Source organism: Callorhinchus milii, unplaced genomic scaffold, assembly GCF_018977255.1.
Source record: "Callorhinchus milii isolate IMCB2004 unplaced genomic scaffold, IMCB_Cmil_1.0 Scaffold50, whole genome shotgun sequence".
NCBI classification, from domain to species: Eukaryota; Metazoa; Chordata; class Chondrichthyes; order Chimaeriformes; family Callorhinchidae; genus Callorhinchus; species Callorhinchus milii.
This window is the reverse complement of record NW_024704791.1, coordinates 1,279-16,877: the sequence shown is the minus strand read 5'-3', so window position 1 is coordinate 16,877 and position 15,599 is coordinate 1,279. Positions and strand designations below refer to the sequence as shown.

At 42.8% G+C, this 15,599-nt stretch overlaps 1 protein-coding gene across 1 annotated transcript in view; it reads right to left on the bottom strand.

The window, feature by feature from the left end:
* LOC103175053 (spondin-1) overlaps positions 1–15,257 on the bottom strand; it is a gene marked incomplete at its 5' end in the record, with an annotated part of 53,894 nt that extends 38,637 nt beyond the window's left edge. The window contains 1 exon segment of the mRNA XM_042345461.1: positions 15,109–15,257.
* Positions 15,258–15,599: the final 342 nt, after the last annotated feature.

The following is a 15,599-nucleotide window of genomic DNA, read 5'->3' as shown; positions in this document are numbered from 1 at the left end:
TTTATGTTGTGGCAGCTTTTAATCATGTATAATTTACGGATATGAAACAGTGAATGAATTGTGTGTGGACACAGATTGCAGCCATATGTGTAAAAAGGCTTGCAGTCGTCCTGCACTTCGTTACTGGGCAGAAAACCTCACCCCACAGACTCGATCACACACAATCTGCATCAGTGGATGTACAGCTTTAGTTCAGCTTCAAGTTGCTTAATGGGAGGACAGGAGGGCAGATATTCTGGGAAGGATGAGATTAAAATGGCCTAAAGAGTCTTCTTCTTCTTCAGCCAAATGTCTCTTGTGAACTAACATTTTGCTGCGTTCTCAAGTGCCCAATTTCCTCTTTGTCATCTGGGTTTATTCTGGAGACAATTAACCTCTGACGGACTTTAATGTGATTTTTAAAAAACTAAACAAAAAACGCAGAATTAAAGGCAAAAGAAACCCACCAAAGTGCGACTCTATATCTTTAAGCCAAATCTCGAGGCCCGTTCCATTTATTGGTTACTAAGTTCTGTTCCGTTTATGTCAAGAGGCAGACTCCCAATGTGTCCATGTTAATCATAACTTCAACCAATTCCATTTTGAGATGTCCAGAAGACGTGAAAAGCGCTATATCAAATGCAAGGATTATTATTATTATTATTATTTACAGCTGCACAGCAAAAATCTCTGCAGTTTTTTTTTCTTTTAAATGAATTAATTGATGCAGTATTAGCTGGTTTGGTTAGTGTAAGTCTCTGAAAATACTTCTGTTAAAAAAAGCTGCTTTTCGATGTTTACTTTGCAATATGCCTCCCACAGCGACCAAGGAAGTCAAATTGAACAAATTTGAATTCGGAATTGTTCCTGTCTCGGGGTTCGCCCCTAGTTAGGTCACGTTCCATCAAATACCTTGTTACAAAGTGATTCCCATTTATTAACTTCACCAGGAATAAGCCTGCAGATTCATACGGCCCGCCCTGCCCCGAGTTTCCGAATGAATCTGGCATTAAAAAGGATCAGATAAAAAAATGGAGAGCGATTTATATTCAGAAATTCAGCAAGATGCAAGTGAGCTTACGTTGGCTTGAAAGCAAATTGAGGCTTTCAATATATGTCTCCTGTAAAGCATACAGATTCCAGTAAGCCTTTCCTTTCCCAATAAATTCTGCATTAAGTTTCTAACTCCATCTTTTAACCCTCTGGGCTCAATGCGATGGACCCAAGCGATCTCTACGCTACACACATAACCAATATTGCTATTGTTTCAAGGAGTGAATAAAGTTAACTTTTTTTTGCTTTAGGGATTCAAGGAGAATTTCTTTTTCATTCCTTAACTTCCCGAGTGTGCGTTTCCCTCGGAGAGTGTAACTAATTTTTATTAACGGTTCCAAACACTATCATTCTTCTTTTGCCTGCATTAGTATTATCATCATCATCATCATCATCAAGCAGGTTTTAAATTAAATACTACAGGCCCTCACTGTAAGAGTGTCTGATCATTGAGAACATTGGATGTCACATACATTTTTGCAATGTTAGAGCACACAATGTGCAGGACTATTGAATGGACTGACAAGATTCAATTTCCCCTCCGGGATTCTGGTCTCAGTTCATTCTCCTGTCGGGAGAAAGGAATCCTGAATCAAAACCCCTTCTTTGGAGTTTTCCCCCATCGCTAAGCTGATTGTGTGGGAGCAGAGGCAATGGGAATGAAGGAACTCTAGTATTATTACTATACTGGTCTAGAAATGTTCAGTAGATCAACCAACTATCTGAGACTTCTTCAAACATGCAATGTTCAAACATGCTAAATAATAGAGTACTATTACATGCATAACAAACGGAGAGCGGGTTGTTACACACCTGACAGGTTTAGACTGACTACGAACAAAATGTACTGTGCGATTATTTCTCCAAATTCAGTTTGCAGGTGCACATTTCCTGCAACTGCCTTTGCAGAAAACTTACTGGTCCATGGAGTCTTTGATGAACAGTGCGCTTAGCTTGAGTTGGGGCTGTGGCCCTCACAGATTAGTATGCGTGCTGTATTCACCAAACTCGGTAGAGCAGCAAAACAGCAATTAGTTTCAAATTGAATTACAGGATCCTCCAGCTCCTGACAATTATCTGCGAACATTTTCAAACCACACAGTATTAACACTGATTACATCTCTGACAACACGGTCTATTTATAGGTAGGTGTGATGCAGATAGCGCAAGATAGGGTCTGAGGAAGATCGCAAAGGGCACCCAAAGAGTTGGGTCCTGAATGAGGTCCAATTAATGATCAGGCAGTGACCCAACTCTCTGGCAGGTTTAGGCCTGAAATTCCACCTACTTTTAGCCTGTGAAGGTATTTCCCCTCAAAGTGAAAGAAACACTGTTGAAAACATAAAATGAATTGCAACGGGATGTGCAAAAGTTTTTAAAATTGATTAAAAAAATTTTGTAGCGAGCTGGAAAATATATCGGCCTTAACATGTACAAAGAGACAACGGCCCTATTGTAAGGCACAGACGTGATGCTCTCTCAAGGCCACACACACACAAACACACAATGCGTATTCAGCAAAGACATTCATGGCCTAAACTTTTAAGCTGTTCAAAATGGCCAGTTATATAAAAATACAGCGTGGCTGAAAATAAATGCTTCTGTTTGCCCCTGGAGGAAAATCAATCTCATTGGAGTGGATGGTTTATCAATCTATCAACACTTCGGAATTGGATAAATTATGGAGCCAAAGCTATTATTGACACTTACCTTGCTATGTGAGCAGTTAAGCCAGCAATTATAACACCTTAAAAGTCACCAATTTCTGCAGTCTGGACAATTTCCTGTCCCCACCCTCCACGCACACACACCACACACGTACAATGAATTGAGGGTTAGCTCAGTTGGGTGTAGTGGATAGAGCTGCAGTTCACAGACTAGGAGCTCGCTGGTTTGAAACTAAATACGCATAAGCCTTCCCATGGCTACAGAAGGGATAAAATAGCCATCAAAAGTATCTCAAGCCAATGCATTTCTTTTATACTTACGATTTTTAATTGCTTCCCTCTGAATTTTATAACGATATTTGATTCTAATACAGTGCCTTCACATAGTCAAGACGCCTTAAAAAGTGCTTTATAGAATATACCGTAAAGTGGATCGATTGTGTGTATTACACCACAAAAGATTTTTTTTTAAATAAACAGTGCATTGAGACATCACAAAGTACTTAACATTCATTACTGTCAAGTGCAATCACTGTTTTTGTAGACAAATGGATCTGGAGGATTGTTGGCCAGAACATCAGGAAAGACTCATTTCTCATTTTGAACGGCGTTGCGGGATCTTTAAGGTTGGCCTAAAAGAGGCAAGGCCAGACTTTGTTTTCATCTTTCATGCAAAAGTTGGGGCTAACAACACTGCAAGCCTCCCCCAGACCAAGCCAAGGTCATGGGCTAAAGACCCAATGTGTTAAATAGGAGGAAGGGGGGAAAAAGACGTACAGTACTATCCATCCTGCAATTCACGGGTTAAACTTCCAAACAAGTGACTAAGAAATGATCTTGTTGAATTATTTATGACTGGCATTGCATAACCCACGGAGCATCACTTGCGAGCAACTCTGATAGTCTGGCAGAGCAGTGCACATCTGGTGAAACACATGACACAACAACAACAACAAGATTGCATTTATAGAGCGACTTTCACTTCGGGAGGACGTCCCAAGGCACTGTACAGTTGGGTCAGGACCCGAGCATTGGGGGGAAATGGTCAGGGTGAGGGGAGGGAAGGGAGGGAACGAGGAGGGGGTAGAGCGTCGAGAGGGGAGCTGAAGGCTGAAGGTCAAAGAGAAAGGTCTTGAGACCGGCCTTGAAGGAGAAAAGGGAGGAAGCGGCGAAGGCACTGGGGGATAGAGTTCCAGAGCCTCGGGGCTGAGAGGCTGAAGGCCCGACCACCGATGGTAGGGCGGTTGGGGCGGGGGATGTGGAGCAGACCGGAGCCAGAGGAACGGAGGGTACGGGCGGGTAGGTAGGGGGATAGTAGGTCAGAGAGGTAGGAGGGAGCGAGTCCGTGAATAGCCTTGTAGGTGAGGATGAGGATCTTGAATTCGATCCTCTGGGGGATGGGGAGCCAGTGGAGGCGAGCGAGGGTGGGGGTGAGGGTGAGGGTGATGTGGTGCGGGACAGTACACGAGCTGCAGAGTTCTGAATGACCTGCAGTGTGGAGGGAGGACCGGGAAGGCCGGCGAGGAGAGAGTTCCTATAGTCCAGCCTTGAGGTAATAAAGGCGTGGACCAGAGTTTCAGCCGCGTGAGGGGTGAGGTAGTGCCATAGTCTGGCGATATTCCGGAGGTGATGGAAGGCGGTGCCAGTTGTGGCGCGGATATGAGGGAGAAAGGACAGCTCAGGGTCGAACAGAAGAATCTCACCAGCAGCAAAACACTGAACGCACTAATTCCACGGCTTTCGCGATTTACTGTAATGTTCATTTAATAACCTACCCGGCACAAATAAGGCTGCATTTTCCCAGCCCCCCACCCTGCCACCCACCATCCCCCCTCCATCTCTCCCTCCATTTCCCATTATCTAACACCTTCTTGGGGTCCGCCTGCAATCAGCGACACGGAAATATTTGAACCATATTTTCTGAAGCAGAAAGTTTCAGACAGTAGTAAGTTTTGGAATGGGCCCAATATAGCAGAAAAGATCCACTAACCATGTAACCCTATTAAAACAAGGGGCCACTCTCCAGGGCTTTGTTAGTTTTAATTTTGTTCCTTGAAACATCACAAAATGTCCCCACTGACTATCCAACAATGCTTGTTTCTCACTCTAGGTTTGCATTCCACTGAAAGTTTCCTTCCATTGTCCAGTTATTTTCCGAAGGATAAGCACATTCTCTAAATAATTAACTATATTAAGAAAAACACACACACGCCGTTCCAAACACCGTTTACTTAAACAATTGTGTCAGTAATTCCATTAATGACCGGCAAATCTTTTCATAGAGCCTTAGAAATTTGCAGCACAGAAGGGAGACCATTTGGCCCATCGTGCCAGCCTGGCTCTCTCCAAGTGGCATCACCGTGCTTAAGGGTATGGAAATCAGACTGAGAGAGCCATGGGTCCCAGCTACATGTGAAAATTCCAGCACGGTCAGAGATTTCACACTCGTCAAAGTGAATAAAACCCTATTTTACCATTGCGAAATCTCACTTGAATTGGACACCCCATTTCTTTAAAGATCCCATGGAATTAATCTAAAGGAGAAGTTTGACTTGGAAGCACAGTCAGTCACGCATTTAAACAGTATGTGAAGCACCTTCCTCATTCCCCAATATATTTGTGGAATTAAATTCTTGGTTTATTACTGGCTAATGGGTAAGGACATTCAAACGCTATAAATAGTTTTACTGCATTATTTATTACCCGATAACCTACAAAACTCACAGCAGTTGAGATCACAAACTGCTTTGTGCTGTAAAATGTACCTTTTCCCTGGTCATTTGAAGCAATTATAAAAGAGTCTTTCTCACACAAAGGGTTAAGAGAATAACTAACTGGTACAGATGATGTGGTCTTATTGGGTTTTCGGTGGATATGATACCGTAACATAAAGAGTGCATATACACAGAGACTGTGTGAAGAGGAACAAAACTGGAGTCAGTTTGCATCAAGAAATACACGGTGAATATTGGCCAGCTGCATGTTCCACCCCTCACCCACATCCATCTGACCCACCATCGGCGGGTAAGCTTTCAACCCAACTCCATCCCAGAGTCCCTCTGACTCCCTCCCTCACCTCTTTCAAGGCACATCTCAAGACCTAACCTATTTTGACTATGCTTTCGGTCATCTTTCCCCTCCCCCGTCCCCTCCAGCTCCCACCCCCAGCTTGAGTGGCCAGATGTGTGAAGCACTCTGAGATGTCCTCCCGAAGTCAAAAGCACGATATAGATATAAATTGTATTGTGTTGTACGAGCACCATCTGAGAAACATGAGGCAGCTGTAGACAGGCCCACCGAGGAGGAAAATACTTAAACACACAACAGCCCTCTGTGACTGACTGAGTGGCTCAGCTTTGGAGACGTCTTCCAGGTCAATGTTATACAGTATTTTTCCACTGATTTCTTAATTAAGAAAATTGTCAAGGCGGACTCCTGGATTTCTTAATGAAGAAATATGAAGAAATGCAGTGGTGTGTGTGTGGGTGTGTGTGGGGGGGTGGGGGAGAGTGGAGGAAGGCTAACCAGAAATCTGTCCTGCACATTACTCCAACTCAAGGGAAGCCCCGGCCAAAAACACCACTGACATGTAGCGGTGTTCCTGCAGACTGGCGTTGCAGAGCAGACTACAGGATTTCTTCATTTAGAAATCCACGAAGAAATATCGCAAAAATCAGAACCATTATTTCCGCAAAAGCTTCACTAACTATATGGACACCACAAGCTCTTCACAGTCGGCTACAGTGGTGGGATTCCGCTCCGTTGAGCTTATCTGATGATAAAAGTGTCTTTGTGTCACCTGCACACAGAGAGACCTTAAGCCCTCACGACAAGAAATAAATACAGCCATGCTGTTCCATTGACTGCCGGAGCAGGACAAATTACAAAAGCAAAGAGATTCCCTGTGCAGATGTCTTCCAGAGATACATTTTAAAGAGATAATAAAGTTAATAGCAGTCGATGCTTATGCCTAGAAACGAAAAGATTGCTTTTAACTGCACAGAATAAATTTACCATACTGAAAAAACAGATTGAGAGAACATTACTCTGACTGTAGACACCCCTCAAAAGACAAAGTAATTCTTCCGTTTTGATATAGCGCCTTATCGTGTCATCAAAACCATCTCAAAAGTGCTTCACAGCAAGAGCTGAGTATTTTATAGTTGAATGTAGCATCTAATTTGTACACAGCAGTGTCCCACATACATCACAAAGTGAATGGGGAAGGGAGAGAATTGTTGGCCGGGGAGAAATTCCCTCACCTTCTTGAATAAGTAAACATAAGTAAAAATTGAATTAAGATATACATGAATATGAAGTACCATTTTGGTCTCATGAAATCATTAAAGTGCGGGTAAAATAAGCTGGTAGAGGAGCGGGGTTTGTGACTGCCAGGAACAGTCACGCAGAGCAACACTGTAATGAGCATGTCTCTATGACATCTGAGCCAAGTTGCACAAAACAATAGGGAGATGGATGAGTCACTGGGATCATTTTTACATATATTTATATATTGTCTTTTAAATCCTCAAGAGATACCATCTGGACCCCTCCCAGCGAGCAAACATGAGCCAGAAGACGACTTGGTGGGTCTCCTTGAGAGACGAGAACCACTCCAAAAAAGTAGCCAGGGAATTGTGTTAACAGCGCATGTTAACTTCACTCCTGTGTGTACACACGCACACACGCGAGAAAGACACCCACATATACACAGACTACGTGGATGAATAGAGATGGAAATCATTAAGGTTTCGCTGGGTGGCAAAGCAGGAAGAATTCAGGCATCATTCGTGTTAGCTCGAACGCTAACTTACAATGTAATGCACTTTCCATTGATACAACGCCTTTCACATCAGGCAGATGTGTCCAGATGCTTGATACAACTGTCAGGGCACATGAGCTGGGGGTGGGAGCCAAAGACAGTGGCTGGGGAGGGGAGAGATGACTAAAAGCCGGTCAGACTTTGCTCACAGAGTGTCCACGTGCCATGTTGGTGTCAGACTGCAAGACAAGGATTTGGTTCACAGCTTTCTTTTACACTCATGCTGGGCTGTGAGTTAACAGACCAAACGATTGCACCCCACCACCCCCCTCATACCCCCACCAGCATTGCTCTGGATTGTCAGCCTAAGACTGTGAGTTCAAAGTCCCGACACAGGGTTTGAACTCACAAGGTTTTGACTCAGAGGGGAAGAGTGATCCCAACTGAGCCAGGCTGGTGGAACTGAAGGACTCAGGGTGGGGTGGAGAGGAGAGGAGGTTGGAATAGGGCCAAGTGTAAACTAAAGTGGAGTCCTGTAGCTCAGTGGTTAGAGCACTCGCTTTGCAAGTGAGAGACCTGAGTTCAATTCCAGGCAGAGGGCGAAACCTTGGGCAAGTTTCCTTACTCCACACGCCTAATAATAATCCCTCCAAAACCCAAAACAATAATAAATTGGTCATTTTCAATCTACGACTGTTTGTGGGACATTGCTGTGCGCAATTGGCTGCCGCGTTCGCCCACAAATATACAGTCAATTCACTTTACAGTGTGTTCTGTGAAGCGCTTTGGGACGTCCTCCCGACGTGAAAAGCGCTATATCAAATGCAAGGATTATTATTATTATTAAAGGAAACCTTAACATTGTGTGGAAGCTAAAGAAAATTGTGCAACTGAAAATAATATCTAAGATACAGCGTTGGTTCATTAAGCAATAATAACGGAACTAAACAACTGACCTTTCTCTTTTGATGAGTATCCACAGGAAGGCTAGTAATGAGGTTTTGGTGCAAGTGCCGAAATGTGAATACTTTTTTCCAATTGTAATGTGGGGTTGGCTTTTGCGATGAATCAACACTGAGAACGATCCAACGAAAACGTTCAACTCTTTCTCTCCCCCCCACCCCCCTTTCTTTCCCACCACCACCACTTCCCCACCCTCTTCAACCAAAAGCAAATCGTGGAACATCTTTGTTTCCAAGTCCGGCTTTTGTTTGCTTGACTACACTGCAAAAAAAACACACAGGGTTCTGCCGTGCCAGCAGATGTTTGGTGTGGATCCTAAACATCTGTTCCAAGTCTCGCGACAAAGATGTCACAATAGTATGTAGAGCAATTCCAATATCCATGGCAAAGGTTTCTCCATTCTGCCTGTCTGACAGAAATCTGATGTCTGCACTGGGCTGTCTGTCTCTCAGTCTACACAACATCATCTTTGGGCAGTTGTCAAAACTGCTAAATCCTCGTAATTGCTCATTCATATCATGTCTTAACTGATAATAATAATCCTTACATTTGATATCAACAACAAACAACAAAATCACACGGGTCTTATCAAGTCTTTGAGACGTCTCAAAGCACTTCACACAATATACTGTGAAGTGAGTTGACTGTATTTTATGGGCGAAACGCGGCAGCTCATTGCACACAGCAGCGTCCCACAAACAGTCGTGGACTGAGTGACCAAATTATTATTTTTTTTGAAAGAATTATTACCCCCAGAAAAGCCAATCGACTAACAAACAGGTTCCTGCTTACTGTTAGGTCAACAGAGGTGTGTGGAGTAAGGAAACTTGCCCAATGTTTTGCCCTGCCCGGGAATCGTACCCAGGTCCTCTTGCTTATGAGGCAAGTGCTTTAACCACTAAGATACAAGACTCCATATTTCCACCCCCACACTCACTGGAACTCCATCTTGGAGTCTTTCCTCCTCGCCCCCTCCCTCTGCACCTTCAAAACCTTCCTTAAAAGCTATCTGTTTTGACCTCCTGCACTGCACGCAGCCTCCTGCTCCATCAAGGCAAAGATTAATCCCCTAAATCTACTGCCTAGTTTCTGGATTAACTGGTCGAAAATGCTCACAGGCATTCTTTCAGCAAAAGAACAGAGCGAGATCAAATCAAAATCAAAATTATTAACAGCTCTGCTTCCAAACACAAAAGGCTTGATGTATTTAATTCCGGCTTTGCTTCACATGCCTCATCTCCCTAATACTTAACTGGATTGAGTGAAGCACATTAAATGATTCAAAACATTTAAGCGCCTCTTGTTCATGCTGGGCTGTATACTTTAGCTGTTCGTACTCCTTACGCCATGCCTCCCAAGCTTGCCTTGGTCATATGTGGTGTTGCTGTGAATTTTCAGAGTTGGGTGAATGCAATCAATAATAATAATAATAATCCTTGCATTTGGTATAGCGCCTTATCACGTCTTCAAGACATATAATCAAAGGAGAGACAGAATGTGCTGACAATGTCAAATAAATACTATAAACTGAAGGACTGTTTACTTCACTCTTCACATCATTTTCTGCAAAACATATTTCTCTTTTCATCCTCAGGGAAATGGCTCTTTAGTGTTCCCGGCCAACAAATAACACCTTTCTTCAGTGGGTCCTGCTGCTGATGATTGGATAAGGTATTGAAGCCCACCTGCCTGTGTGGTGCATCAACTGAAATAATAAGCGAAAGGCGCCTACAGCCCACGGTTTAACTCAGAAAACAAATGAGCTAAGCCCTGAATTAGGGAGGATGCCAGTGGATAGCATTTGGGAGAAAATTGGGTTCTGTAGTAAGAGTCGGCCAAGCAGTAAGGCAGCTCTTGTGTGAACCGCAGGCAAGCCATCACACCTGACAACAGTAGCTGGCTTCACTAATGAGAAAGCTTACTCTTCAGCGAGGCTGTGGATTGCGCACACTGGCAACTGGGTTTTGCGTCTCAACAACTTCCCTGGAATCACTGCGAAGGCTCCCTGTTGTGTGCCACTGTGATGAAGGGGTGGTGAGCAATTGCTTTGCAGCCCTGCTTCTCTACGTCTTCAATAAGCCCTTTCCCGAAGCACAATTTAAATCATGGATTTGTCGCTTTGGCAGTGTTTTTTTTCCCGCAGTCACATCCTATATATAGCGTTTCAATCTCATTTCTAATAGAGCCAAAAAGAGATCAACATTGACCTCCTCACCCCCCTCCCTCCTTGCTGAATAGCTTAGTGGCCCCAAACATTTACCCAGAGAATCTATTACATTCAAACAATGATAAACCACACCACACTCTAACACACATGCAAATCAATGCCTGATTGCCATAGTCTTTAGCAGCACTTGGGAATTAAATGTTCATTTCAATAAAAATGTGCAATAGATTGAAGGGGGAAAAAATAAGCATCTGAACAAAAACTGCATGATATATGGCTGACCCAGGAGATGCTTAAGTGGAGTTCAAATCAACATGAATAGAACCATCAAATGGTGCACATGTTTCCCTTGGACTTGCATTGTAAGTGGGTCATTATAACACTAGTGTTATTCCATTCAGGTTCCAACAGTAAGTGAATTAAGCCACTGGATCATTTTTCATCAGATAATGGACATTTTATCATTAGAATAATAATAATCCTTGCATTTGATAAAGTGCCTTTCGTGTCAGGAGACTGTCTCAAAGAGCTTCATAGGATTTATTGCCAAACGCAGTGACTGTGCATTGAATGTTACAGTTCACCACATGTTGGTCTGGCCTCGAATATTTTTTCGACCCAAGTTGGCTCTGCCCACAAAATATACAGTCGATTCACTTTACAGCATATTCTGTGAAGCACTTTGAGTCCTCTAGAAGACGTGATAAGGGGCTATATCAAATGCAAGGATTATTATTGTTGTTTCAAACTCATTACTAGTTATCGGGGAGATGTATTTCCTTGATGTTTGCAAAGCTACAGCTCTGTTGTGTCCCTCTGTTGTCTAAGAGAGAGACCGAGACAGAGAGAGTGAGAGAAAGAGATAATTGAAAATTACTTGGTGGGTGCAGTTAATGAAGCAATTATGAATCACAGTGGGAAGCTCATTCATTGCCTTACTTTGATACCTGGTTTTGAAGTTGTGTTTGTGTCATTTGTGTATTCAAAAAACTGAAATGTTTTACACAATAAATAGGTGCTAAAATTACAAATCGGCTCAAAGGAAATTTTACGGATGCTAAACATGAGTGCTAAACTTAAATTTATGCGTAACAAACCAAAAATATAGCAGAGTAAAAATGTGGGCTTGTTTGCACAAACTATTCCTCATAAAAGGATGTGCATGGATTACCGCACCATTACAGAGAATTGCATTAGATACAGCACTTTTCATGACAGGAGGACATCTCAAAGTGTTGCACAGGGTATACTGTAAAATCTAGTCACTGTATTTCGTAGGCGAACGAGGCAGCCAATTTGTGCACATCTGAATGTGGAGGAGAAGAGCTTGAGAGGAAATAAGACAAGTCACTATTAGTCAGCAAGGTGTGTGCTTGAATCCAACACCAGAAGCTGAGCTCATTTTATAATAAAATAATGATCGTTTTATTTGATACGGCGCCTTATCACGTCTTCGAGACGTCTCAAAGTGCTTCACAGAATACACTGCAAAGGGAATTGATGGCATATTTTGTGGGCGAAACGCGGCAGCCAATTGCACACAGCAGCGTCCCACAAACAATCGTGGATTAAGTAACCAAATTATTATTTTGTTTGAAGGGATTATTACCTCTACAAAAGCGATCCACCAATCGACTTAACAACCGGGTTCCTACTTACTGCTGGGTAAACAGAGGCGTGTGAAGTAAGAAAACTTGTCCAACGTTTCACCCTGCCCGGGAATCAAACTCAGATCTCTACGTCTTATTAGGCGAGTACTCCAACCACTAAGACACAAGAACCACTAGAAACAACCCCTAGAAATGACTTATGGACATGTCTAGGGGTTGAGGTGATATTTAAATATCCCATAACACTGTTCAAGAGCAGGGAGATACCCACTGTAACTGCTGAATCTACTAAATTTACATCTACTAATTCTCAATGCAATTTAGGGCATTTTGTTGGCACAGGTCAGCAACACATCTGCCTACATGACTACAGTCACAAGATTAAACAAGAGATTTGGATGAAGAAGACCCTTTGGCCAATTTAATATCATCTTTCCAGAATACCCACCCAACAGTCCTCTCATCATACCATCAAGCATTTTTTTAAAAAAAAATATAGAAAATACACAAATCCTCATTCTCCAAAGTAGCACACGGCACAAGGTGCTTTGAAACATTTTGACATGATAAAGTGTGACATCAAATGCAAGCCTGGTTATAAACTTGTCTAGTCAGAGGCTCGTAGCAGGCACTTATTTTAGATTTAGATGTTCACAAAGGCAAACGAATACATAAGCATAACTAAATTCCTCATTAGGTCTGCAGCAGCTGGAGAGACCATCTGTGGTGAAGATGTGGCATTTGCAGAGCAGTTTTCCTTTGCTACTGACTCAGTCTTGCTGCGTCTCACCAGATAAACTAAAAGCAGTGACTTGCTGAGCAAAATTCAGCTGGCAACAGACTATGAACTCTGTCCTCATTGCACATTCCCCATTAGAATGACATGCGGTCTGTTGCCAAAATTTTTTTTTGGAAATAAGTGTTCTCCCATTTCACTTGACTCGTTGTCTACCAACAAGACGATCGGTGGAAGAAACTGTCACTGCTCCTGCATGTACACCCACAAATTAATTGTCCTGGGTCGTAAGTGCATCCCACGACTCTTTACTGCTTATGTTATATAAAGAGAGATTATGGGATCTAGTTTGGGGTATTCCGCAATGGAATTCCTCAATAAGGAATCCAAGTATCATGTAAAATTACTGACGACGTAATAGCTGTAACACTCAGAAAAGTAAAGTATTCCTCATCAAATTCTTTAGAACAAAGCCTTAACCTGAACACTCGGCGTTGCGGTATGCAGAGCTAAGGTTATTTTGACGAAAACTGGACTAAGCAGCTTTGCACCACAATCGATATTAAACATTCCTGTTAAGGAGCGCATTCCTTTATACAGTGGAAGCCATTCAACAATTGCAATCTGACAAGCCGTTAGCAATCCACAGAAAGCCACACTGCACATCACCCTCATCTCCACTTGGCTCATAATGGGGGGCGAGTGGGGGACGGGGGCAGAAGGGGTTACATTTCCATGAACGGACGACCAGTTATTGGAGTACAGACTTGTTCCATCACTCTTATGGATTTTCAGTGGCGTTTGCAGTTTGGAATGGAGCGTTCTGGCAAGCAAAATGCAATACAAGCAAGAAACCATCTTGAGAGAAACTCAATTGAGCCTCGAGCCATAACAAAGCAAACGCTGGGTTTTGGGCCAGGTCAATAAAAGTCAGTGGAGAAGACAAGATCACATTTCTGGAGAGGAATTCAGGCCAAATTACAAATGTTCAGTCTGCAAAAGCTCTCAGTTGTTTGTGGGACACTCCTGTGCGCAATTGGTGCAATTATTATTATTTATTTTTTAGGGATTATTACCCCCGGAAAAGCGATCCGCCAATACTAACAACCGGGTTCCTACTTACTGCTGAGTAAACAGAGGTGTGTGTAAGGAAACTTGCCCAATGTTTCGCCCTGACCCGGGAATCTCTCACTTGCGGGTCGAGTGCTCAAACCACTGAGCTTCAGGAATCCACTGTAGATGTAATAAGGCAACAGATCAAACTAAAGCATTATAAGTCACTTAGAAAACAGATTCAAGAAACAGAATCTGGTTTCGCCAACCCTTCAGAGAATTAAATACAAAAGAGTTCTGGCAACGTTCTACTATTCCCAATCATAGAATATTTATGCAAATTGCAAGCTTATTATGTGGATCCAATAATCTAGGTAATACAATTTCAACTGAATTTACAGAAATGCTTAATGACATGAGAGCAACGCAAATGATTTAGAGAGTTTGGTTTGTGATCCTCAATGGAAGGGACCTGTGCCACTTGTACATTCATTCCTATTACAGCAACGTCAGTGTAAAACAAGCGATAACAGTTACAAGCCAAGTCAACTCAAAGTCATTTTGCCAATTGTGTTCGCAATTCACTGAGCTTTGTTTCAGAACTGGCTGGACTTTTATTTTATTTTTAAGAATAAACCTTGAAGTTGCGCAAACCGGGAATGAACACTGACAGCTGAACGACACCTTTACAATCTGCGCAGAGGATAGAGACACGGAGGTGCGGTGATCCATCAGCCCTCCCACCTCATGCTTTAAACTGATGTTACATAAGAAATGCGAGACAAAAAAAAAGACAAAGCTTCATTTCGTCTGCATCCCGTAATGTTGTTTCCTAAAAGAGAACGATCTAATTTGTGCTTGAAGGAATCAACAAGAGTTGCTAACTCACTGAGCTGAGCTGTGGTGCTTCAAGAAGGTCTTCCAGGTGCTGTGAAAGGCAAATACTGAGCAGGCATGGTAATAAAATTAGCTGCTGATCCAAGCATGACCGTATCAAATGCAGCCTTTATACCAATCAGAGCTCCAACCGAGTAAATCCACATGGCTCGTGTGTGCACGTGTGTGTGGTTGGAGCCTTTGAGTGCAGTTGCTGAGAGGCTGCCCTTGCTCTGACCTACCTTCTGCCTGATTTCTTCTTCCATTTTCACAGGGGAGCCCCACTCTGCTACCTGCTTCACCCCGTCACTGGCGTATCCTCCGTACTCCCACAGGATATAATTCTTTGAGTGTGACGCTCCGATGATGGCAGACCAGTGCGTTGCGTATTCTTTAGGGAGAGAGAGAGACACGGGCAACACAGATTCATTCACATTTTTATTTGACAATGTCACTTGCTTTAAGTGCAGCGTTTTCTCAGCGAACTCTGGTTAATAATAATAATAATCTATGCATTTGATATTTTGTCTTTCACGTCAGGAGGACATCTCAAAGTCAACGCAGAGAGGAGTGACTGTGTGTATGTCAAAAACAAACTGTAAAGATATGCACTAGATATACATTAACAAATCACCCCGCCATCTCCCCCGAATAATAATAAAAATAATAATCCTTGCATTTGATACAGCGCCTCAATTAAGTGTGCCTGGGTCTTGCAATATAGCCTCTAGGT